Source organism: Colobus angolensis, unplaced genomic scaffold (genome assembly GCF_000951035.1).
Source record: "Colobus angolensis palliatus isolate OR3802 unplaced genomic scaffold, Cang.pa_1.0 Scaffold68, whole genome shotgun sequence".
NCBI lineage: Eukaryota > Metazoa > Chordata > Mammalia > Primates > Cercopithecidae > Colobus > Colobus angolensis.
The window spans coordinates 1,695,772-1,720,237 of record NW_012120487.1 but is presented as its reverse complement, the minus strand read 5'-3'; the positions used below and the strand labels follow the sequence as shown (position 1 = coordinate 1,720,237).

The window sequence follows — 24,466 nt, the reverse complement described above, 5'->3', positions numbered from 1 at the left end:
CTTGGAAAAGCAAAATCTGGCTGTTCTGCCATAAAAGGATGATCTCAGATATGATCAAGAGACTTCAAATTGTGTCTGCCCATCCAAAAAGCGGCAGTGCAACTATTTCAAAGGTTACCTTTAGTCCTCAACTTGTACACAACCTTCTCCCCACCTAACCACTGACATAACCATTTAACTGTGTTCTATATGGTGAAATCCATAATCAACAGAACCGGTGACATCTCTCTCTAGCTCTCTGTCTCTGTCTGTCTGTCTGTCTCTCTCTCTCTCTCCCTCTCTCTCTCTACACACACACACACACACACACAAACAGTTCCTCAATGAGTGGCCAAAATCTGCCCATGTTTTATTTAGTTTGAGCAGCTAATGCCAGAACAAAGGTAATGAAATATATTAATTACATTAGAGATATTTTAGAGAACAAAGATTTGCTTTCAGAAAGAAAGAGCACATCTGACTGAGCTAAGTTGATAGCAACATGCAGATGATTAACAGCTAATAACATTAGTGTTGTAATCAAAACTGCCTTGAACTCTTAACCCATCTGCCTTTCTGATTTTGAGATCCATACAGTGAAGAACAAGATGATCTTTCTCTTTTTCTTTCTCTTTCTTGATTTGCCTGGATGTTTATACTATATTCTCTCCCAAATAAATATTACTAACTGCTATCATTCACTTTCTACCTACTGTGTGCCAGGTGCTCTATAGATACTGAGTATATGAAGAATATATTATGCACTGAACCCTTGAGGAATTAAACATAGTTTACTTCTCTCAAAGAACTTATCTGGTAGGAATTATGACACCTATTTTTATAGATGAGGAAACTGGGTGAAGTCACTTGTTGAAAGTTACCAAGCTGGTTAACTAAGTACAGATTCAAAATTAGTTCCTACTGACTCCTGTTCTTTCCATCATACCACAGTGTTCTACAAATGGCCATTGTTGCTATTACCTTGGTAATTTTCTCACCCTGGTTGACTTTCTGATATTCAACTCACTATTCTGTTTAACAGTGAAGGAAAACATGAAAGGGAAACTATAACTAAGCATGAGGTCAAGTACCATACCTGGTTGTTTGAATAATTCACCTTATTGTTAAAATAATCAGTCCCTGGAGTCCCAACAAAAGATGAGCAAATGATCTGAACAGACATTTTTTAAAAGACATGCAAATGACCAAAAAATATATGGAAAATGCTGAATGTCATTAATCATTGAGGAAATTCAAATGAAAACCACAATGAGGTATCATCTCACCCATGAGGATGGCTATCATTGAGAAGACAAAAACAGTAAATGCTGGCAAGGATATGGAGAAAATGGAACTCTTATACACTGTTGATGGGAATGTAAACTAGTACAGCCACTGTGGAGAACAGTATGGAGGTTCCTCAAACAAGTACAAATAGAACTACTATATGATCCAGCAATCCCACTACTGGGCATTTAACCAAAGGAAAGGAAATAAGTATATCAAAAAGACATCTGCACCACCATGTTTATTGCAGAATTGTTAACAGCCAAGATGTAGAATTGATCTAGGTGTCCAACAACAGATGTATGGATAAAGAAAATGTGGTGTATATACACAATGGAATACTATTCAATCATAAAAAAGACTGACATCCTGTCATTTATGGCAACATGGAAGAAGCTGGAGGACATTCTGTAAAGTGAAATAAGCCAGGAACAGAAAGTTAAACACCGTGTGTTCTCACTCATATGTGGATGCTTAAAAAAAAAAAAGTTGATCTCATACATAGGGAGAGATTTGCTAAAGGATGCAAGATTACAGGTAGATAGGAGGAATAAATTCTAGGGCTCTATGCCACTGCAGGATGACTATAGTTAACAATAATAGTTATATAATTTCAGCTAGAACAATGATATTGAATGTTCCCAGCACAAAGAAATAAGTGTTGAGATGATAGACATGCTAATTACCATGATCTAATCACTATATATATCAAAATATCACTGTTTCCCATAAATATATACAATTATTATATGTCAATAAAAATATGTTTTTTAAAAGTAGCAAATGAGCAGAACTCAGTGATGGGAAAATCAAGCAGGAAGTTCTTAAATGTTGATGTTAGCAAGTAAATTACACCAATGAGGTGTAAACTCTTGGCTGAAGATCGAGAGAAGAGCAAAGAGATTCAAGGTCCCAAGGAGGAGGTTGACAGGGAACTAGGGACAATCAGTCTCTGGCTAAAACTGCTAGACAGCAATATTGCTGAAGGTGTTGCTAAAATAACATCATGACAGGATTTTGCTAGGGGATTCAAAAATACCCAAATCTAACCTCATCTCAGCCAATTCTCCCTGGCAACTCCTTGAGGCAAATATATTCACAAGAGAGGAGAAGTTAGTTATTATTATTATTACCTAGGATTTTGGATCCAAATCCCAGTGCATAACATGACTCAGCTGAGCTAAACTAAAATGAAGGTCCTTTTCTCCCAAACTAGTGAGGCTCAAATGGTCTAGAAACAATACATCTCCTCAGTCCTCTCTTGTTTTCCCCAGCGCCCTCGCCTGAGCCTTGATTTGAAAAAAAAAAAAAAAAAGCTACCCAAAATGTCTCCATCAGAGCCAGAAGAAAAGGAGCAAAGAAGTCTACACAGGAAGAATAGTAAGTCTAGTACTAGGATCCACCTTACCCAATTCTGCTCCGTCACCAGTTATTCCTTTCCACCAAGGCTTCAAGGAAGGTAAATACACAAAGTCTGACCCATGAGAAGCAAAGCAGCATCTTATTCTTAGCTGGAACTTGGAGTTCAAACCCTAGTGCAGAGAGCCCTGGTGGCCAGGTTGTAGATATAGTAAACAATAAATGAGATAATACATGAGGCTTCTATCATCAAGCCTAGCCTCCCTTTACATGAGGTCAGCCCCCTCCTGGGAGGCTAGAATCACTTCTCTCTTCTCTCAAACCTCAGCCAAGAGTCCAGACCTCCCTAATGCCATGTGCTTACAAATCTGGACATCTAAGAACAACCTGCTTGATTTTCTCATGAACTGAAGTTTTTTTGTTTTGTTTTTCTGCCAGTTCATCTCACAAGCCTGCCTGTATTTCTCTAAAATAATATGACACTATTTCTTCTTCATATATCGAATTCATATCCCTCAGTAGATATTACTGTCTTTTAGAAACTTCCTAATCCACTCCCTCTGACTACCTCACTTTGCCTCCAGTCTGGGTTAGGTGCCTCTTTTGTGTTTCAACAGCCCCCTTGACTTCCATCTCTCAAAGCACTTATCACTCCATATTATTTTTTAGTTTACTTGAATGTTTCTCTCCCAGAAATGAAATCCTTAAAGGTTGGGAATGTATCTGATTCATCGCTGTTTCCCCAGTGTTTAGCCCAGGATTTGGCACAGAGCGGACTCTAGAGAGTGTTTGATGAATAAATAAGTTAAGAAATTACTGAGTTTGTCTAGGCCAGCGCAGTGTTGTCTAGGAGCAGGTAGGGGAAATAGGAATATCTGATCTAGAGTCCTTATTGTAAATTAAGAACCTCCAAATCTACTTCCTCCTTCTGTTCTTCATGACCCATAGCCCTCAAAATGACTATTCACCTAAAATCATACTCATCCTCTCCCCCATCACACAGGATGAATTCCCTTTGCTAAGACCAGATATTCTGAATCCAGCTTTGTAGTTTTCACTGGACAACTTTCAGCCTTGAGAAATGCCCTTCTTGGCCTGACTCATCCCTGGGAACTTCTGTCTATTCTGATGCCCACAACGGCAATTCCCCACCTATAAGATCCCAGCCACACAACAGACCCACACCTATTATCTGTCTTAACTTCAGGTAGTGGCCTGTCATCATGTTTCCTGGCTATGCTGCCCTGACTTCTGGATGAACCTTCCTGAGTTTGCCTTTCTTCCTGAACTTCCAAGTTACCTCTCACAGTTACCTAATCCCTGTGTAAGACCTTGCTGAACAGTTCCTTATCTTTCATCTCAGACCCTCTTGATGCCTGCCTCTTGGGCTGTGATCAGAGATAGCCATGCCCTGGACACTGCTGTGTCAACCCCTCTAGCAGGAGGCTCTAAAATCAGATCCCACCCACTCCCTAAATACCCTATCTGGTGCAACATAATGTGTTCTTCCTAGATACACGCCCAAAAGCCACTCTAATGGAGAGGGTTGAACCTCACAGAATACAGAGTGGGCAAGACAGAGCAGAATCAAGAAGACAGACACACATAACTAGGAAACAGGGATCCCAGAATAGAAATCAGAGAAGAAGGGGACTTAAAAAAATACTAGATGAAATTTTAGATCAAATTTTCAAGAGCAGGATGTACCAATCCAAGTTGCTTATTGAGTTTGAAATAAACCTGGAAAGGTAAAGTGAGAATCAGATCTCTGAGACCCTAATTATCAGACCAGAACATTTGAATTTGAAACAGCTAAAAATAGGAAGCCATGTAAATGCTTGAACAAAGCTGTCCAGGAACATACAGAAGGCACAAAATTGGGATTCAGGAGGCTTGAGTCTGAGATCCTGGCTTTCTCACTAGAGGTCTATGTGACTATGGGCAGTTCTCCTCCCCAATCTGCTCCAGATAAACCATGTACCAATGTTGAATGGTCTTAGCAGTTCCTCCAGGCCCTCAGACTCCATGACACACATGCGTTTGACCTGTAGAACTTGAGTTTCTCTCCATCTAGCATACACCACCCCCCACCCCACCCACTACCTCTCACTCCCAATCTGCTGAGAATCAGAGCCCCAGGGGAACACCTATTGTGTCCCATCTGTTGGCGACAGAGCCAGAGAAAGGAATGCTGTGCCACATGTGCTCCTGTTTATTCCTGATACTTTCCAGAGAACCAGAGATGGGGGAAAAGGGGAGGGAGGAAAAGACCTCCACGCAGGATCAGTTACAAGCATTGTTATCCCACTCCATATGTAGACACTGGACAAGCACAGCAGACAATCAGCATGTGGGAAAACGTGGGCCTTTTACCAACTAGCATCGTCCAAAGGTCAAATCTGAGACTTGGAATTTAAAAGGGAAACAAATAAAATAAACGAGCAAGGAGCTCTGAACTGGTTGCCTCAGATGAGAGAACATGAGAAGACCACATCCCTGCCCTTTGTGCTAGTCAGTGTAGGCTGGGCTAGGCCACTGGTACAGAAAAACTCCCAAATCTCAGTAGCTCATCACACAGTAAAGTTCATTTATTTGTTGAACACTAATAAATTTTGCCAAAGCTGAAATTTTGAATAAAATAAAAATAGCTTCCATTTACTGAGTACGTATTTATGCCCAGGACTATGCTATACACTTTGCATAAATTAGTTCCTCTTTACACATGAAGAAGTTGAGATTCAGGGAGGTGAAGTGATTTGAATGAAGTTACACATCTAATAAATGGTAGACTGGGATTGAAACCCAAGATGATCTAGGCCTGAGGCCTGTGCTCTTTCCTTACTCTACACTGCCTCTGAAGGGGACCTTGAAATGGACCTGATCCCTTACACACTTCAGTCAGGCACATCTTGCATGGAAGAGGATGAGGAAAAGAAATCATCTGACAAATGGCTTAGGGAATATACATATATATACACACACACACACACACACATATATACATACACACACATATATACACACACACACATATATATATATAATTTTTTTTTTGAGAGGGAGTCTAGCTCTGTTGCCCAGTCTGGAGTGCAATGGCACGATCTTGGCTCACTGCAACCTCTGCCTCCTGGGTTCACGCCATTCTCCTGCCTCAGCCTCCCGAGTAGCTGGGACTACAGGCACCCACCACCACGCCTGTCTAATTTTTTGTATTTTTAGTAGGGGCAGGGTTTAGTTAGCCAGGATGGTCTCGATCTCCTGACTTCATGATCTGCCTGCCTTGGACTCCCAAAGTGCTGGGATTACAGGTGTGAGCCACTGCGCCTGGCAGGAATATATTTTTACAAAAATAATTTGCATTGTTCTTTCAACCTGCCCACTGTCAACAGTGGAGGCTACTCAGTGCCCAACTCTCTATTGTGGACTTGTCTCCCCAGATCAGAAGCACCTCAAGCACAGGTGCTGTGTGTCCCCAGGAGCCAGCCTCAAGGTCAGGAGAGTTCTCAAGCATGTTTATTAGTTGGATGAGTGAATGAGTGAATGAGTAGTTTCATTCATTCTTTAACAGAGTTTTGAGGAGTCTTAATATGTGTGGTTGAAATCAGACCACAAAATTTTGAAGGAAAAAGTCTATGCTTTATAGCTGCTTAGATTTCCTGCACTTAACATAATATAGGGCATAGATTAGCTCTTATACCACCCAAAATACCTGAAGAAGTGGACCCTATTCCTCACGCACTCAGAATAAAACTGAGGAGGAAGGAGGAAGTGAATTTGAGGAATATTTGAGACAATGAAACAAGGGGACTTACTTACCAACAGGGTGTCAGAAGTAAGGGAAGAAATACACAAAAGAAGCGTAGGAGTACCCGTCTTCGGAAATTACCTCAGATCCCTAGAGTAATTTAGAGTTTAAGCAGAGTGTGTAACTGGTAGTTCCCCAGACCTGGAGAAATGGAACAGCCTGTAGGTACAAATGAGGTTCCATTTATAATAATCATATGTGATTTGCTGCCTCATTCCTCTACCTGTTAAGGCAGGACTCTAGTCTTCCTCAAAGTCTCATTCAGTTATTTCTAGATGACTCCAAGTGGCATTGTATGTTAGCTCAGAAAGGGTGCTATCCACTTCTACATGATGTCTACCATATTGCTTCTTTCTTGTTCAGCCTATTCTCTGAGGCTTCCTGTTTCTTGCATTTGAGAGTGCCCCAACCTACTCAGGGCTCTCGCTGTCCACCAGGAGAAATCCCATTATCTAGCCAAGAGTGCTGCCTGTTTACAATATCAAGCTGTCAGAACAAGAAATACTATCACAACCAAAGTCACACCTTTTTTCAATCTATAAATGGGACAAATGTTCATCTCCCTCACTCTGTATTCACAGCTCTGTGGTCTTTTTGGAAATAGCTTCTACCTGCAACTCCTCTCTCCCTGGTGCTCAAACATGGACCCATAGAGCTGATCCAGGAAACTAATCTCAAGGCACACACCCTATTTGTACCTTCCTCCTTCCCTAAAGTAGGGCTATTGCACTTCCCTGCGTGCTAATTTCAGCCCCCATAGATCTTCATGGGAACAAAACCCTGCAAGAAGTCTGTCCCAACAGTCCTCCATAGCCTAGTCTAAAGCTGGGACCCTTCTTCTAGAGGATGAATACAGTGACCTCTCTTTCTCATTCTGGAATCTTATAAAAACACGTCTTAATATTTTTCTCTAGATGCATTCATTAAGCACCTGCTGTGCTCCAGATATCATAAAAGGAGCTTTCTGTGCAGCTCCTCACTTAGTCCTTACCTCATCTTTATGATCTAGGTATTACTAGTCCTTCTACGGCTCCAGGGAGGGAAAGTGCCTACCCAAGGCCAGCCTTCTCTGGCACGTTCACTTGAGTCTCAGTCTTTGTGCTGACTCTCTGGCCATGGCCTCTCTTGGAAGCCTGTTTCTTGCCCTTCATGATTACCAGACTCAGTATTAATTCTCTTTTCCTTTCATGCCTTACACATTAGATCTGACACCTAGCGTATCTTTCCAGCTGTGATCTCAGTCTCTCTGGTCAAAAAATTTGATTTTCTCTTCTCTGCTGGCTCATATACAGTTTAGGCCTCCTTTCACTTGGGACTCTCCAAATTTGACCCTGCCTCATGAGGGACATTTACCTGAGCCTAACTTACCAGGGCCCTGGAAGTTAAGTCTGACAGCTTCTTTATATACTACATGGCCTTGGGAAGAATCTTAACATCTCTGTGCCTCAGTTTAGTTGACCAAAAAGCAGGAGTACTAATATCTATCCTGCAGGTTTATTGTGGGAAATAATAAGACAGGATGTTTAAGGTACCTCTAATAATGCCTAACACAGTAAATGTACAGTAAACAAAGTGCTATAAAAGAATAATCTTCCCTTCAACTGTATCTGGTAAGCAGCCAATACCATTACCATTCCATTTTATAGATGTGGAAACTCATATCAAATAGGTTAAAAGACTTGCCCCAGGTCCCAGACCTTGAGAAGAGCAGATCTCAAATATGAAGCAGATCATGCTATTTAATGGCTCACTGTCTCATACTGCTTGGCACAAAGCAGTCCCTCTACAAATAGGGCTATGGGCTGCTCCTAAGCGAATATATTAATGAATGAATTTTCCTTCTCTTCCCTTTGTGTCATTACTTCAGATGCCGGTGCTCTGCCCCAAGATGTGCACACTGATCTCCTGTGTCCAGAGGAGATTAAGATGTTGCAGTTTTCTCTACCCCTAAAAGCCCCGCCCAGCTCAGTCTCTGGCTGAGTTCCTTGGCCCAGAACAATACAGGGAGAGATCCTTTCACAACTCAGGGGTTACCAATGGAGCACTCCTGCTGAGCCAGGGCCTCCTGCCAAGCAACTTCCACTGCCCCTCTGATATGCAGATGTGTGCAAGAATCCTGCACATCTGCGTGGGGAACATTAAAAAGCTATAAATTGGCTGGATAAAAGGAAAATGTGAGTGTCAGCTCTATAGGAATGGATGCTTCTCAGGGGCCAAGCAGAGGAGAAGAGCAGATCACACGCTGAGAATAGTTGGCCCAAAGCAGACTGGGGATGGAGAAACAAAACTACACCCCAACTTTCACCTCTCACAGGGAGGCTCATGCAGTTTCAGAAGTGTGGATACCACTGGCTAGTTTGAATTATTTCTCCACAAATATCCCCATCTCCCTGAGCCACAATCTCCCTGAACCTTGTGGGAGTTTTGTTCTTCTTAATTTGCATCACCTCAGCCCGTTATAAAAAAAGCAAAGCATGGCAGGAAAACCAATGGTAAGAACCCTGGACTAGGACTGAGACATCTTCAAATGCATTCATGTAACCAACATGTACAGAGTACCCATGCTTGTGCCAGGTGCAGAGGCACAGAGATGAATCCATCACAGTCAGGATGCTCAAGAAGGTACCACAATCTAATGGGCAGACAGGCAAGGAAATGAACAACTTAGAAGAAAGCACAGAAAACTTCCTGGGAGCGCAGGGTTGATTAAGGTCAAAAGCATATCACAGAATGCTTCCTAGAGGAGGTAACATCTGAGTGAATCTCGAAGAGATGTGGCAAGTGGCCAAGTGAAGAACTTATGTGTATTAACACAACCGAAGCATTGTTGGATATATGAGAGTAGATGCTCATTCACAAGCACCGATACTTCCACACAGATACGTACGTGCATGCACACACACACACACACACACACATATGTGCACACCTATACACCTTCTGAGGCAGGTGTAATATTGGTTGGGAATAGTTCATATGGTAACCCTCGCTGTTCATCTTGCTGCAATCCAAATGTCTCCCTTCCCCAGTGGTGCTGTTTCCTGAAAAGCCTTGGCAAGTTTCCTCAGAATCAGCTACTTTGCCACTGTTACTTTAAAAGCTTCTCTTTCTTCTACCAAATGGCAAAGGAAGCCAGAGAAAAATGAATTCACCAGGGCATCTTGCGCTTGCTGTTGCTCTTGGTGTACCCCAGGCTAATCCCTCAAGAGTCCTGTGCTAGAACAAAGAAAGAGCAGGCTTATGGTTGAAGGGAGTGGTAGTTCAGCTCAAGGAAAAGGCTGACTTTGAAGGGATAGGGTCATTGCCTTTGATCCCTGCAGGAATATCTGAGGGCAGAAGAAACAATGCAGAACAAAGATCAATATACGGGCACTAGAGGTAGGGATTTTGCTCAATATGAATGGCTATTTTCTCAAGTAAAAGCTGCCTATCAGTGGGATTAGCAGCTTTGAAAAGTGGTGAGCACTCTGTCTCTGCTGGAGTGTGAGGGGAACAGACCACTGCTTATGGGATGAGGAATATGTAGCTGGGCCTCAAACACCAGATGAGAAGTCACATCTTTTTGCCCTGTTCTGCCATCTTCACCTGGGAATTGACTTAGTACAGGGCAAATATTCAGGCCTCTAAGAGTCCAAGGATTTGCATTTCCAAGGTTATGAAGAAAGGCATGTAGTAAATGTGTGTATAGGAATCCAAGATATGAAAGGTGTGATTATTTTCAGAACCTAATCTCATACCTTCCCATCCTTGCTGAACTGAATATTGCAAATATATTCTGATTTGTATTTGGAATGGTGTGTTTCTAAGCAATCATCATTCTGAATACTCATCCCAACCAGGAGATGACCTGAATATTTAATAGAATAAAAGTGTATATATTAGATTACTTATTCAAATGCCTATCTGGCAGTTTGGATAGAATTAAGCAAGAGTCCAATCTGGCTGTTGTTTTATGCATAGGATGTCAAAGCTAAACAGCCCTTAGAGAATATTTTCTTTTTTTTTTTTTTTTTTTTTGAATATTTTCTTATTCTTTCTTTGCACAGAACCTCATCTTGTCCTGTTCACAGATGGGGAAACAGGCTGAGAGAGGGGGGCATAGAGCACGAGATGGGAGATCAAGGACCAGTGCTACCATTTAGTGGCTAGGCAAGGTAATATTGTCCCTGTTGCACAAAGGAAGCAACTGAGGTTTGTTGTGGTGAAGTAACTTTTGCAGAGTCACATAGCTGGTAAATCACAGAGTTTGTCTGCATCCCGGGCCGTTATTCTTTTGCACTACCTCACTGAGTCCCTAATATAGCCTGAGAGTGTGTTTCACCTTTCATGCCACCTTCAAACTATCTGGCAGGTACTTCAACTATGAAATCTTGGGAAGTGATATTATTATCCCTGTTCCATAGTTGAGGAAATCCCATGAAATACGGAACTACATTTTAGATTGCCCAAACCAGGGATTCTACCACACAGCTATTCTACCTTCCATGTTCTAAATGCTCCACAACATCAAGCAAGAGCACATTGTTCTGCCTTTCCAATAACAAAAGGCAATAACCCAAATTTGCCTTTTGAAATTAACCCAAATATTCCTTTTGATGGAAAACATTCCCTCAGAAGTTTGGTTAGATGTCATTTCTAAGAAAACTTCCCTGTGCACTCCCTACCCCAGACCCCAGAGCACTTCTCACACAGTATTGTCATTGTATAGGGGTATTCTCCCCACTAAATCATGAGTACTATGAGTCCAATAACCACCTCTGACTGTTCTCTGCATCTCCAGCATGGGAGTCTGGTACCCAGCAGGTTTCTGAGATTTGCTGAACAATGAATACATATTTGGGTAGCGTCACTGCAGGGTGATGTAATAAGCCTATGTGGTAGGAACTCAAGGGGAAGGGACTCTTCTCCCCCACCCAACCGACGAGAGTTTGTTAATCTCTGGCTATCAAAGAGAATATGGCAAGCCCTGAAACTTAACATGGTGCTTCCATCCCCAGCAAACAATAACTAAAATGTAGAACAACATTTCTGAGCTTCCTATGATTTTGCCATTGCTGGGGAAGAAGACAACATCATCTGCAGCACATGTTTCTATTCAGACTAGAACCTTACTTCATCTCACCAGACAATTCTGAAAGCACTTCAGCATTTTTTCCAGTACCATCCTTGCTAGTCTGTCCCTCCAGACCCCTAGAGCCCCTACTCTTCCAGGAAGGATTCCCCAGCTCAATAGCCCACCATGATATCTCCCTACTAGCTTCTCTTTCTCACTAAATGCACCATTCCTTTCTTGTTTATCAGATGCTGCCTCTTATTTGTCAGTTATGGATGGTCAGTGTGGGTGGAGAGGGTTAGTGTGGGTGGAGAGAGGCAGTGTGGGCCAGTGAAGAGATCACCACAGGCTCTGGGCTCAGAGAGGCTTGTGTATAAATCCCAACTTGACCAGTGAATAACTGTAGAACCTTGAAACATTTCTTTAACCACTCCCAGACAGTAAAATAGGAGTAAAACTTCACTCTCAGAATTGTTGGGAGGTATACAGGGACCCTGATAAATGAGGGCATTTTCTCCAAAGCTACGGAGCTCCTGCCTTATCTACAGACAACCCTGTAATGGGATACCTTTTAGAAATAATGCTGTGGCTATTGCACATAGAAGGATTGGAAAAGAGGCAGTAGAGGAGAGAAATCAGGCAGGCGAATTTGCAGGAATGGTCATGGGTTGGCAGGGTGGAGAGGAGGTGTGGCAGTATAAAGTTATAGAAGATAATAGCCTGAAAAAAAGAGGTAATAAATAATAATAAGAGCTAGTGTTTGTGAGCTTCTACTCTGGGCCAGGAATTATGCTATCATTTTTTGGGATTTTTTAAAATCTTGTTAATAATCTAAGATTTTTAATCTCCATTTTATAGGTGAGGAAACTGAGATGTTGAGACCTTAGGCAAAGTATCCAAAGTGACAAAATGACATACTAAGAAAACTTGGATTCAAGTCTAGACAATCTCATTTCAGAGCCTAAGTGCTTAACCACCAGACTAGCTCACAATTATAGCAGAGATTGGAGAAGAACCATTTAGATAGTGAAACTGGCAGAACTTGTTGAAAGATTGGCAAGAGTGGGCAAGAAAGAGGGTAAAGCATAGGATACTCTCAAGTTTCTCTCCCAAGGTCCACAGGTCCTGAGAAGCATAGCCAAGATTTTAACCCAATTTTGTCTAATGACAAAGCCCTTCCTCTTTTCATAGCCTCAGAAAATTTTACCTCAGACCTTAGTGAGGTAGAGATCTGTAGCTTCCCCAGAATTTTATATTCCTTTGTTTAAACCATTATACCATGACTTGCTTTCCTTAAGACGTTGAGGGTATATATTTCTTTACAGAGGGATTTATTATCAATTACAAAGAAAAATTGATAGGAAAATGCATTTGATAGCTTTTCTTCTTTGGTGCCAAAACAAATGCAAAAGAGAACTCCAAGTGCCTTTGGAAATAGCAGTAGAGGAAGGGTAGAACATCCACTGTAGGCAGAGGGAGATTAGTGTGAGCTTGAGCTCTACTCATTCATCCCTTTACCTGGCCTTTCCCAGGGCTCTTCTCAATGCAAGACTTGGGCTGGACACTGAAGGACAGTGCTGGATAACAGCCCCTGCCTGTAGAGCTCATAACCAAGGTGTGAGATAGACAAATAAGTGAACCTTCAAGAGCTATTTGAAAGAAGAGGGAGGGTGTCCTCTACACAAGAGGAGATGCTATGTCTGGATCTTGGCATTGGGCAGAAGAGAGCCATGTGACCTTGGGCATATTACTTGACTTAGCTTCCTTGTCTTTACTAGTGGGAATAATCAAGCTCACATTAGTCTGCTCTTTTCTCTCAGATACTCAAGGACCTATAGTGCTGTGTTGGTACTGGAGCCTTCACTGTTCCTGGGTGGATCAGGTTAGGCATGCAAACTGCAGAGCTTGATGCTGAGGGTGGGAATCAGAGGTCTATGATGGAAATAAAACAGAAAAATACACACAGCCTAACCCTGAATCCCACTTCAATGGGCCAGGTAGAAATGTAAGTTCAAGTATGAAGTGAAAGGTAGAAGACAAGACATGAGTCCATAGGCCATGTGTTGTAATGGAGGGTGGGGCCAGAGGCAGGGCCTTTGGATATTACTGGGAGCATAGACATTGGAATCTCTGTGGTATGCTCTGGATGGGGAGGGCTTTGTTAAGCATGCTGAGTGGTCCAGTACTATTAGGAGAATGAAATGACATTATGCATGTGAAGCCCCCAGCATACTTCCTAGTACATACAGTTAACTTTCAATGAATGTTAATTATAGAATTGCTCTCTTTTTACATCAGAGTTCACCAAGAGTTTCCAATGTACTAGGTCCTATGTTGGACACTGAGAGGAAAGGAATGATTAAAATGCAATTTCTGTCCTCAGAAGCCCAGACTAATGGAGGTCCAGACACATAAATAAGATGTCCCAATTGAAGGTTCTAAATGACATAATGGGGTAGGCATAGAGATATGGCAGAGTGAGGGGGCATTATCCCAACCTAATTGTTCCTGGAAGGCTCCATGGAAGAGGTAATGGCTAAGGTGAATCTTGAAGGTTAAGAAAGACTGAGCCAGGCAAAAATTAGTGAGAAATCCATGCTGGGAATGGGCACAGCTTCAACATAAGCATAAAACAGCATGGTGTGTTCAAGAAAGTAGAATATAAGGAGAGGCAAGTGATAAGGCCAGAGAGGAGGCAGGGAGACAAGATCTGGAGACAAAGGAGCCTGGCCTCCATCCTGAAACTTTCTATCAACCAATAGGAAGCCAGTGAAGGGTTTTAAGCAGGAAATTAGCATGGCTCATTTTGTACTTTAATTAGGTCACTCTGACTGGTGGGGGAGAGGATGTTAGAGAGTGCCAGCTGGAGGCCAGGGGAAGTCTTTAGTTTGATGTTTTGAAGTAAAAAAAAAAAAAAAGATATTATGGAGGCAAGGCCGGAGAGGGAAATGGCAGATGGAAGACAGGACTGACGAACGTGCAGCTCCCGGCCAGAACAGCATGTAGAGACTCACACTGTGAACTTTTGGTCCAAGAACCACTGCAAAAACATGTGAAGAAGACCAAAAGAATTCATAGGTCCTGTGGAGGAAGCAGCTTGCTGTTGTAAACTTCACAAGACAGCCAAAAAACTGCAAGCTCCCAAAATATGAGAGGGGAAAACCTGCCTATGAACACACATCCCCACTGGGGAACCTGAAAATCCAGAACACAGAAGAAGGACAACCTTACCTAGAGCTGGAATGGATTTAGGGAGCTGAGCAAGATATTAAAGTAGAAGCTATGGGAAGAGCCCTGTAGGCACTCTCAGTCCCCAGCTGAAGCCCAGGGAAGCCATCCCTGACTTTATCTCACAGGGGTCTTTGGGGAAGGCAGCCAGAGGAACTAGGGAGGGATCACAAGGTGAAAGAAGATTCCAACTAAACTTTGTAATAATTTCAACTGAGCATAAATTTTCTTGAGCAGAACCTGGGAGTTGAATAGGAATGACTTTAGATACAAGTTCAGGAGCTGCAGCCAGCAGTGTGGGCAGGCAGGGAGGGACAAGGCCAGAAAGCCACACTTGCTTTCTCAGTGAGGAGGCTGGTAACCTGGGGCAAGTTTCAAGCCCTGCACGTGGTCTGCCTGGATATAACTTTGCTGCTGTTAGTGGGGCACAGTGGAGTGAGACTGGCCTTGCTGTCTGTGTGGGAGCTGGGTGAGGCCTGTCACTGCCAGCTTTCTCCCTACTTCCCTGGCAACCTGTATGATGCAGCAGAGGCAGCCATAATCCCCCTTGGAACATAACTGCATTGGCCTGAGAACCACCCTCCCCTGCACTCCACAGTGGCCACAGCAAGCCCCTTCCAAAGAGAGTCTGAGCACAGACCCCCCTAACCCTACCCCAACCTGATGGTTTTTCTCTACCTGCCCTGGCAGCTGAACACAAAAGACATAAACTCTTGGGAGCTTTACAGCCCCATACATTCATTGCCTGAGAAACCTGAATACTTATCCTGGCCAACTTAGGGCAAGCTTATGTCCCCCTTCTACTACCACAGCTGGTGCTCTCATGAAACAGAATGATCTTTGGGTAAGCAATGAAATCAAGATGGAAAGTAAAAATTCTTTGAACTGAATGGTAATAGTGACACAAGCTATTGAAATCTCTGGGATACAGCAAAAGTGGTGCTAAGAGGAAAGTTCATAGCATTAAATGCCCATATCAAAAAGTCTGAAATAGCACAAATAGACAATTTAAGCACACACCTCAAGGAACTAAAGAAACAAGAAAAAACCAAACCTAAAACCAGCAGAAGAAAAGAAATAACAAAGATCAGAACTAAATGAAATTGAAACAAACAACGAAAAAGATAAATGGAACCAAAAGCTGGTTCTTTGAAAGGATAAACAAAATTGATAGACCATTAGTGAGATTAACCAAGGAAAGAACAGAGATGATCCAAATAAGCTCAATTAGAAATGAAACAGGAGATTATTACAATGGATATCAGAGAAATACAAGAGATCATTTAAGGCTACTATAAGCACCTTTATGTACACAAACTAGAAAACCTAGAGGAGATGGATAAATTCCTGGAAATATACAACCCTCCTAGATTAAACCAGGAGGAAACAGAAACTCTGAACAGACCAATGACAAATGGTGAGATTGAAACAATAATTTTTAAAATTGCCAACAAAAAAATGCCCAGGACCAGATGGATTCACAGCTGAGTTCTATCAGACATTCAAAGAAGAATTGTTACCAATCCTACTGAAACTATTCCAAAAGATACAAAAAGAAGGAATCCTCCTTAAATCATTTTATGAAGCCAGTATCACCCTAATGCCAAAAGACCAGGAAAGGATATAACAAAAAAAGAAAACAATAGACCAATATCTCTGATGAACATAGATGCAAAAATCCTCAACAAAATACTAGCTAACTGAATCCAACAGCATATCAAAAAGACAATACATCATGGTCAAGTGGGTTTCATACCAGGGATGTGGGGATGGTTTAACATATGCAAGTCAATAAATGTGATACATCATATAAACAGAATTGAAGACAAATAAAGTCACATGATCATCTCAATAGACACAGAAAAAGCATTTGAAAAAAAATCCAGCATCTCTTTATGATTAAAACCCTCAGCAAAATCAGCATAGATGCGTCATATCTCAACATAATAAAAGCTATCTATGACAAACCCATAGCCAACATTTATACTGAACAGGGAAAAGTTGAAAGCACAGCCTCTGAGAACTAGAACAAGACAAGGATACCCACTTTCGCTGCTTCTATTCAACATAGTATTAGAAGTCCTAGCCAGAGCAATCAGAAAAGACAAAGAAAAAAAAAGGCATCCAAATCAGTAAAAAGGGAGTTAAACTGTCAGCGCTTGCCAATGATATGATTTGACACCTAAAAACCCATCCAGAAAGCTCCAAAAAACTCATCCAGAAAGCTCCGAGATCTGATAAATGAATTCACTAGAGTTTCAGGATACAAAATCAATGTACACAAATCAGTAGCACTGCTGTATACCCACAACAACTAATCTGAGAATCAAATAAAGAACTCAGCCCCTTGTACAGCAGCTGGAAAATAAAATAAAATACTTAGGAATATACCTAACCAAGGAGATGAAAGATCTCTACAAGGAAAACTACAAAACACTGCTGAAAGAAATCACAGATGAAACAAACAAATGGAAACATATCCCATGTTAATGGATGGGTAGAATCAATATTGTGAAAATGACCATGCTGACAAAAGCAATCTATAAATTCAATGCAATTCCCATCAAAATGTCATCATCATTCTTCACAGACCTAGAAAAAACAGTCCTAAAATTCTTATGGAACCAAAAAAGAACCTGCATAGTAAAAGCAAGACTAAGCAAAAAACCAATCTGGAGGCATCACATTACCAGACTTCAAACTATACTACAAGGCTATAGTTACATGGTACAGCATGGTACTGGTATAAAAATAGGCATATAGACTATTGGAACAGAATAGGGGACCCAGAAATAAAGCCAACAACTTACAGTCAACTGATCTTTGACAAAGCGAATAAGAACATAAAGTGGGTGGGGAAAGGACACCCTATCCAACAAATGGTGCGGAATAATTGGCAAGCCACATATAGAAGAATGAAACTGGATTCTCATCTCTCACCTTATACAAAAATCAACTCAAAGTGGATCAAAGACTTAAATCTAAGTAACCTAAAACCATAAAAATTCTAGAAGATGACGCCAGAAAAACTCTTCTAGACATTGGCTTAGGCAAAGAGTTCATGATCAGGAAAGCAAATGCGACAAAACAAAGCAAAATCAACAAAAACAAAAGCAATGCAACCAAAGCAAAAATAAATAGATGGGACCTAATTAAACTAAAAGGCTTCTACACAGCAAAAGAAATAATCAGCAGAATAAACAGACAACCCACCGAGTGGGAGAAAATCTTCACAAACTATGCATCCAACAAAGGATTGATATCCAGAACCTACAAGAAGCTCAAATCAGCAAGAAAAAAAATCCCATCAAAAGGTAGGCTAAGGACATGAATAGACAATTCCCAAAAGAAGATATACAATGGCCAACAAACATGAAAAAATGCTCACCATCACTAATTATCAGGGAAATGCAAATCAAAACCACAATGAGATACCAACTTACTCCTGCAAGAATGGCCATAATTTAAAACTTAAAAATAATAGATGTTGGCATGGATGTGGTAAAAAGAGGACACTTTCACACTACTGGTGGGAATGTAAACTAGTGCAACCACTCTGGAAAACAGTATAGAGAGTCCTTAAAGAAGCAAAAGTAGAACCACCATTTGATCCAGCAATCCTACTAATGGGTATCTTACCCAGAGAAAAAGAAGTCCTTATATGAAAAAGACACTTGCACACACGTTTATAGCAGCAAATTTTGCAATTGCAAAAATATGGAACCAGCCTAAATTCTCATCAACCAATGAGTGGATAAAGAAAATGTGGTATACAGGCCAGGTGTGGTGGCTCACACCTGTAATCCTAACACTTTGGGAGGCCAAGGTGGGTGTATCACTTGAGGTCAGGAGTTCAAGACCAGCCTGGCCAACATGGTGAAACCCCATCTTGACTAAAAATACAAAAATTAGCCAGAAATTGCTTAAACCCAGGAGGTGGAGGTTGCAGTGAGCCGAGATTGTGCCACTGCACTCCAGCCTGGGCAACACAGTAAGACTCTGTGTCAAAAAAAAAAAAAAAGATAATGTGGTATATATATGTACATGGAATACTACTCATCCACAATAAGGAATAAAATAATGGCATTCACAGCAATCTGGAGTTGGAGACCATTATTCTAAGTGAAGTAACTCAGGAAAGGAAAATTAAACATTATATGTTCTCACTTATAAGTGGGAGCTAAGCTATGAGAATGCAAAGGCATAAGAATGATATAATGAATATAATGGATATCCATAATGGATATAATGGTACTTGGGAGGAAGGGTAGGATGGGGGTGAAGGATAAAAGACTACACATTAGGTACAGTGTACACTTCTTAGGTAATGGGTGCACCAAAATCTCAGAAATCACCACTAAATAAGTTATCCATGTAACCAGAAACCACCTGTTCCCCAAAAACTATCAAAATAAAAAAAGTCATTATGCTTTGGTAAAATTAATTAGAAAGGATTCTGAAATGGGAACAAGGGTTTCTGGGTCTGAAGCTAGATATGAAAGGTTAACATTTTACTACCATATTCAGTAAGCTAAGGTTCTATTCTCTACACCATTAAACTTCACATAAGGGTGCATATTGCCTTTAAGGGCCCTGCCAGGTTTAAGTCTTCAAGACTCAATAATTATATTTCTCTTCTTATAATTGTCATTGTATGTCATTGACCCCCTAGGAGGGGGTGATTCAACTTCTAGGAGGACATATGATTCAACTTCTGCTTTCCTGTGTCAGAGTGGGCTGCTGTTTTCCCACGATGGAGGTTTGCCTTTAACCTTACCTGTTCTCCTTGTGGAAGATGCTATATTTTTGCATGATTGGACAGTGTTAAGATCTATGCCTTGATCAGGGGCATTCTGTGGCCAAGATCAGGATTCATAGTGTGGGACCCAATCTGTAACCAAGATTGCTTTCAGTCTATGGTTACAGAGCTGAGAAAATTATCCAGTTGAGGTCTTTGAAATCATGTCTTTAGACTCGTAACCACAGTGTCTGCTCCACTTACCTGACCTGCTAAACTGTGCTGAAGGGTTCTGGACAGATGAACATGGGTACTCAAGGATTCTTCTGGTCCTGGCTGTGCCCAACTGTGTATATTTAGAAGCTGGGGAGAAAATGGATACTCTGGATCCCCACAACCTCCACACTTCCTTCCAAGACAATGCTGATTCAATACACTGTCTTAGGGTGGCCTGTTTTATGACTGGGAACTCCTTAAAGGAAAGAGCTCCACTGGATTCATCAGTTTTTATGAGTTCATTATTCCTATCTATTTTAATTGAGGAATTCCCTAGTTGTAAGTACTGTGCTAGATATTGGAGATATAGAAGTAAACAAGCCACACATAACCTCTGCCTTCATGCAGACTAATATCAATGCAGAGGTGAGAAAATAGGTGCTTTGATGGGACACAAGAAGTATTGGGTGCTAGTGGAACAGAGAGCAAACATCCTAACCAAGTGTAGGATTAGAAAAAGTATTTTTGAGAATTAATGTTTAATTTGAGGTCTGAAAAATAAATAGTAATTGGACAAACGAATGGTATTAGGGGAAAGTGTTATAAGTAGAGGGAACAGCTTGTGTGAATACCTATAAGTAAAAGGAAGTTGACCCACTGAAGGCACGAGAAGAAGGCCAGTTTGATCCTTGTCGTGGAACTGTTCTATATCTTGATGGTGATGGTAGTCATATGAATCTACACGTGATCAAATTGCATAGAACTGGCCAGGCATGGTGGCTGTAATCCCAGCATTTTGGGAGGCCGAGGCGGGCTGATCACCTGAATTCAGGAGTTCAAGACCAGCCTGGCCAACATAGTGAAACCCCGTCTCTACTAAAAAATACAAAAATTAGCTGGGTGTGATGGCAGATGTCTGTAATCCCAGCTGCTTGGGAGGCTGAGGGAGAAGAATTGCTTGAACCCAGGAGGCAGAGGCTGCAGTGAGCTAAGATTGTGCCCCTGCACTCCAGCCTGGACAGCGGAGCAAGACTCCATCTCAAAAAATTGCATACAACTAAATACACATACATATACACAAATGAATATATGTAGAACTGGTGAAAGATGAATAATGTCAATGGATTATAACAATGTCAACTTTCTGGGTATGATACTGTACTCTATCTAGTATGCAAGATGTTACCATTGGAAGAAACTGGGTATACAGGATATCTCTCGATTATTCTTACAACTATATGGCATCTATAATTATCTAAAAATAAAAAGTTACAGAAAGAAGAAAAAGGAAGAGAAGGGGTTTAGGAAAAGGGGGAGGGGAAGGAAAAAGAGAAGAACAAGGTGGCAGCCAGTTTGACTGAAGCAAAGAGAATAAGGGAATATGTAGCATGAGTTGAGCCCAGAGAGCTGGTAGGGGATAGAGATCGTATAGGATTAAAATCAGATGGGATTTTATCCAAAGACAGATAGATGAGAAGCTTTTGGAATGTCTTTTCTGAGGAGTAACATAATCAAATTTGCATTTTAGGATGATCATTCTGGTTTGGGGAATGCATTGGGAAGGGGTAAGATTTAGAGCAGGGAAATAAAAATTGAACTAGGATATAGTGGAGAAGATAAATAGATTTGAAAGATATATATGGTACAGAACCCATGGGAGTTGATGACTAAGAGGTGAGAGGACAGTAGGAGTCAAGAATGACTCACCGGTTTCTAACCTGATCTTTGGGTGGATGATAGTACTCTTTACTAAAACAGGAAACATTTGAGGAGAAGCAGTCTTCTCAAAAGTTTGAAGAGATGGATTTGAAATATTTGAGATGCCATTAAGACCTTAAAGTTGATATGTCTAGTAAGCAGCTGTATGCCTATGTTACTGGAGCTCAGAATAGAAGTCTGCAGTAGGTGAGTGCATACACAGAATGAAAAAGGCCAGAAGGCCTACAGTAAAATTTTGAGGAATATTGACATCTGAAATGGGGGTCAAGGAAAAGGTGCCTACATGGAGACTGAAGATTATCAAAGAAGTCAGAAGAACTTAAACATTACTGAAATTAAGAGGAAAAAATTTTCTGGAAAAAGGCAAAATCAACAGTGTGAATGCTCCTGAGAAACCAAATGAGGCAAAGTCCTTGAATCAGTAAGTCATTGGTGACTTTGGAGAGTAGGTTCGGTAGAGGCAAAGGCCAGACTGCAGTGGAGCTGAGGAGTGAATGGGAGGTGAGTGGATGTTTATAATAACTATGCATAGCACTTTCTTCCAAAAAGTTCTACTTTTGCAGAGGAGGAGAGAAGGAAGTAACTGAGGGAGAGGCAGGGATGAGTGAGGGTTTTGAGGTGGCCATTGTTGCTTTTTGAAGCTGAGAAAGGCTTGGGCATGTGTAAGTGCATGTAGGAAGGAGCCCTCCAAAAATAAGAGGTTGAAGACCCAGTGGGAGAGCACAGGGCCTGGAATGGGGCAGGTGCTCCTTGAATACCAAATGTTTTCTGAAACAAATAAGCAGGGAGAAAGTTCCTGTGGGTACAGTCTCTGGGTTTTGTCACACCCCACTAACTGTTCTAAAAATGTTGCTGTGCTTCCTCTTTCTGAAACAGCCAGGACATTAAGAATTGCATGAAAACCACCTTTTCAAACTCCCTAAAGAGGGCTCAATTTCAGATCCCAGCCAAGGTGTTTCCTCTCTGAAGCGCCTATGTGGCTGGATTGGCCCCTTCTCCAACAGCACCTAACCCTGGCTCCTAGCACAAGGGTAGCTCCCCAAAGCAGCAGCAAACAGAAAAGTTTCCACTGGGGCTTCTTGACCACCAAGGTCGATGTGCCTGGCCCACTCTTGAGGAATCAGCAATGGCCAGGCATATTCTCTCACTGATAACTTTATACCCACTTTGAAAAGGCATTGAGGCTGACTAGATAACCTAAACAGCTTAAAAGAGTGTGCTTAGAGATAATAATGTTATTACATTTAATTCAGGCACCCCCTTCAATGTCAGTCATTCCCCTTTATAAGCGACTACTACCTTGTGTAAGGTACCTAACTTTTTTGTTTATCAATGGGTGGCAAGCAGTCAATGGAGTTGCTGTAAAGAGTAAAATGAGAGAACATAAGTAAAAGAGCCAGGCATATATTAGATTCTTAATAAATTCACATCTCCTTCCCCTTCTTGCCAGGAGCCGAAATTTTCTTTCTCCCAGCAGGTGCCGAAGTCTTGAGTCTGAGGGCCAAAGGGGCTGGACTTAGAGAGAAAAGAGAGGTATTTCAGGAAGTACCTGACATGGATAAACCTCAGGATAATACCATCTGTCTCTTAGGTGATTTTTGTTTTTTTATTTTTGGGGTCCTGCTATAAGAGGGCTTTAGATTTAATATGTGAAATGAAAGTTCAGACTAAATGTTAAATTGAGGATGGGGGAGTTTGTGAGAGAGATGCTCTTCGTGTTATGAAAAGGATCCTTTACGTTATCATAAAGTTTCTTTAAATATGTGCTCCCCTGGTACAATTAAGCATTTGTTTACAGATCATTAATTATCTGGCAAAGAGGCTTAGCTGGAAGGAATGTGTCCTAGAGACACAGCTGGAGAATCCAGAGCTTGTGCCAAGTGAGAAGCCATCAGAACCAGAGACAGTAAAGCTCAAAAATGATTGTGTAAATCAGAAATGAAAAGGAAGTCAATTACCAAGAGTTGGTCATGCGGACACTCAGATTTTTAGCTAGGCTACATGGGTAGGTAGTGGGGCCATTCACCAAGTCAGAGAAAGCAAAAGGAGAACATGTATGGACTATGAATGGGGGTAAAAATAGTGGTCTAGTTCAATTTGGGATATTTTGAATAGAAGGTGTCTGTAGGACATCAAGGTGAAGAAGGGGGTCTAGAAGGCAGATGAATATCACCAACATACTCCAGCAATACTTAAATATTTGTAGTTTCCTAAAAATTTAAAAACTAGTTCACACTTTTCTGCTTCTACACTAGGCTCTCTAGCCTGAGTGGTGTCTTTCCCTCTGTACTTTCCCACACCTGCTAAGCTTCTACTCATCCTTGAGGTATCAGCTCCAACTATCCTCTTTGGGAAACCTTCCCTGGCTTCCTCAGGCAGACATGGACTGTCTGTCCTTTTCCTGGACAAACCACTTCTACTTACACATACCTCCATGAGTATCGAGGCTCACAAGATTTCCTGGCTTAACCAAGATTACATAATTTAATAAATGTAATAGGCACAGCTCAGGGAACTCATTAAGTGTTACATCATTTATTCTGTTGGAATTATTGCATTTGCTCCCTTGCATATCTCCCAATTCTATTGGTTTCCTAAGGACACCACAAACTGTGTCACTTAAAACAATAGAAATTGCCTTTCGGCTCTCTGATCAGCGCCATGGCGGTTGGCAAGAACAGGTGCCTTACGAAAGGCGGCAAAAAGGGAGCCAAGAAGAAAATGGTTGATCCATTTTCTAAGAAAGATTGGTATGATGTGAAAGCACCTGCTATGTTCAGTATAAGAAATATTGGAAAGACGCTCATCACCAGGACCCAAGGAACCAAAATTGCATCTGATGGTCTCAAGGGTCGTGTGTTTGAAGTGAGTCTTGCTGATTTGCAGAATGATGAAGTTGCATTTAGAAAATTCAAGCTGAGGCCGGGCGCGGTGGCTCAAGCCTGTAATCCCAGCACTTTGGGAGGCCGAGACGGGTGGATCACGAGGTCAGGAAATCGAGACCATCCTGAGCTACACGGTGAAACCCCGTCTCTACTAAAAAATACAAAAAACTAGCCGGGTGAGATGGCGGGTGCCTGTA

At 41.5% G+C, this 24,466-nt stretch overlaps 1 protein-coding gene and 1 pseudogene across 3 annotated transcripts in view; both read left to right on the top strand.

The window, feature by feature from the left end:
• The window catches only part of AGBL4 (ATP/GTP binding protein-like 4), a 1,493,990-nt gene that overhangs the window by 1,195,908 nt on the left and 273,616 nt on the right, over positions 1–24,466 (top strand). The window lies entirely within an intron of this gene.
• LOC105500645 overlaps positions 24,028–24,466 on the top strand; it is a 1,123-nt pseudogene continuing 684 nt past the window's right edge. The window contains exon 1 of the transcript XR_001000061.1: positions 24,028–24,317. The product of XR_001000061.1 is annotated as a 40S ribosomal protein S3a-like (transcript). The remainder of the gene's footprint in view (positions 24,318–24,466) is intronic.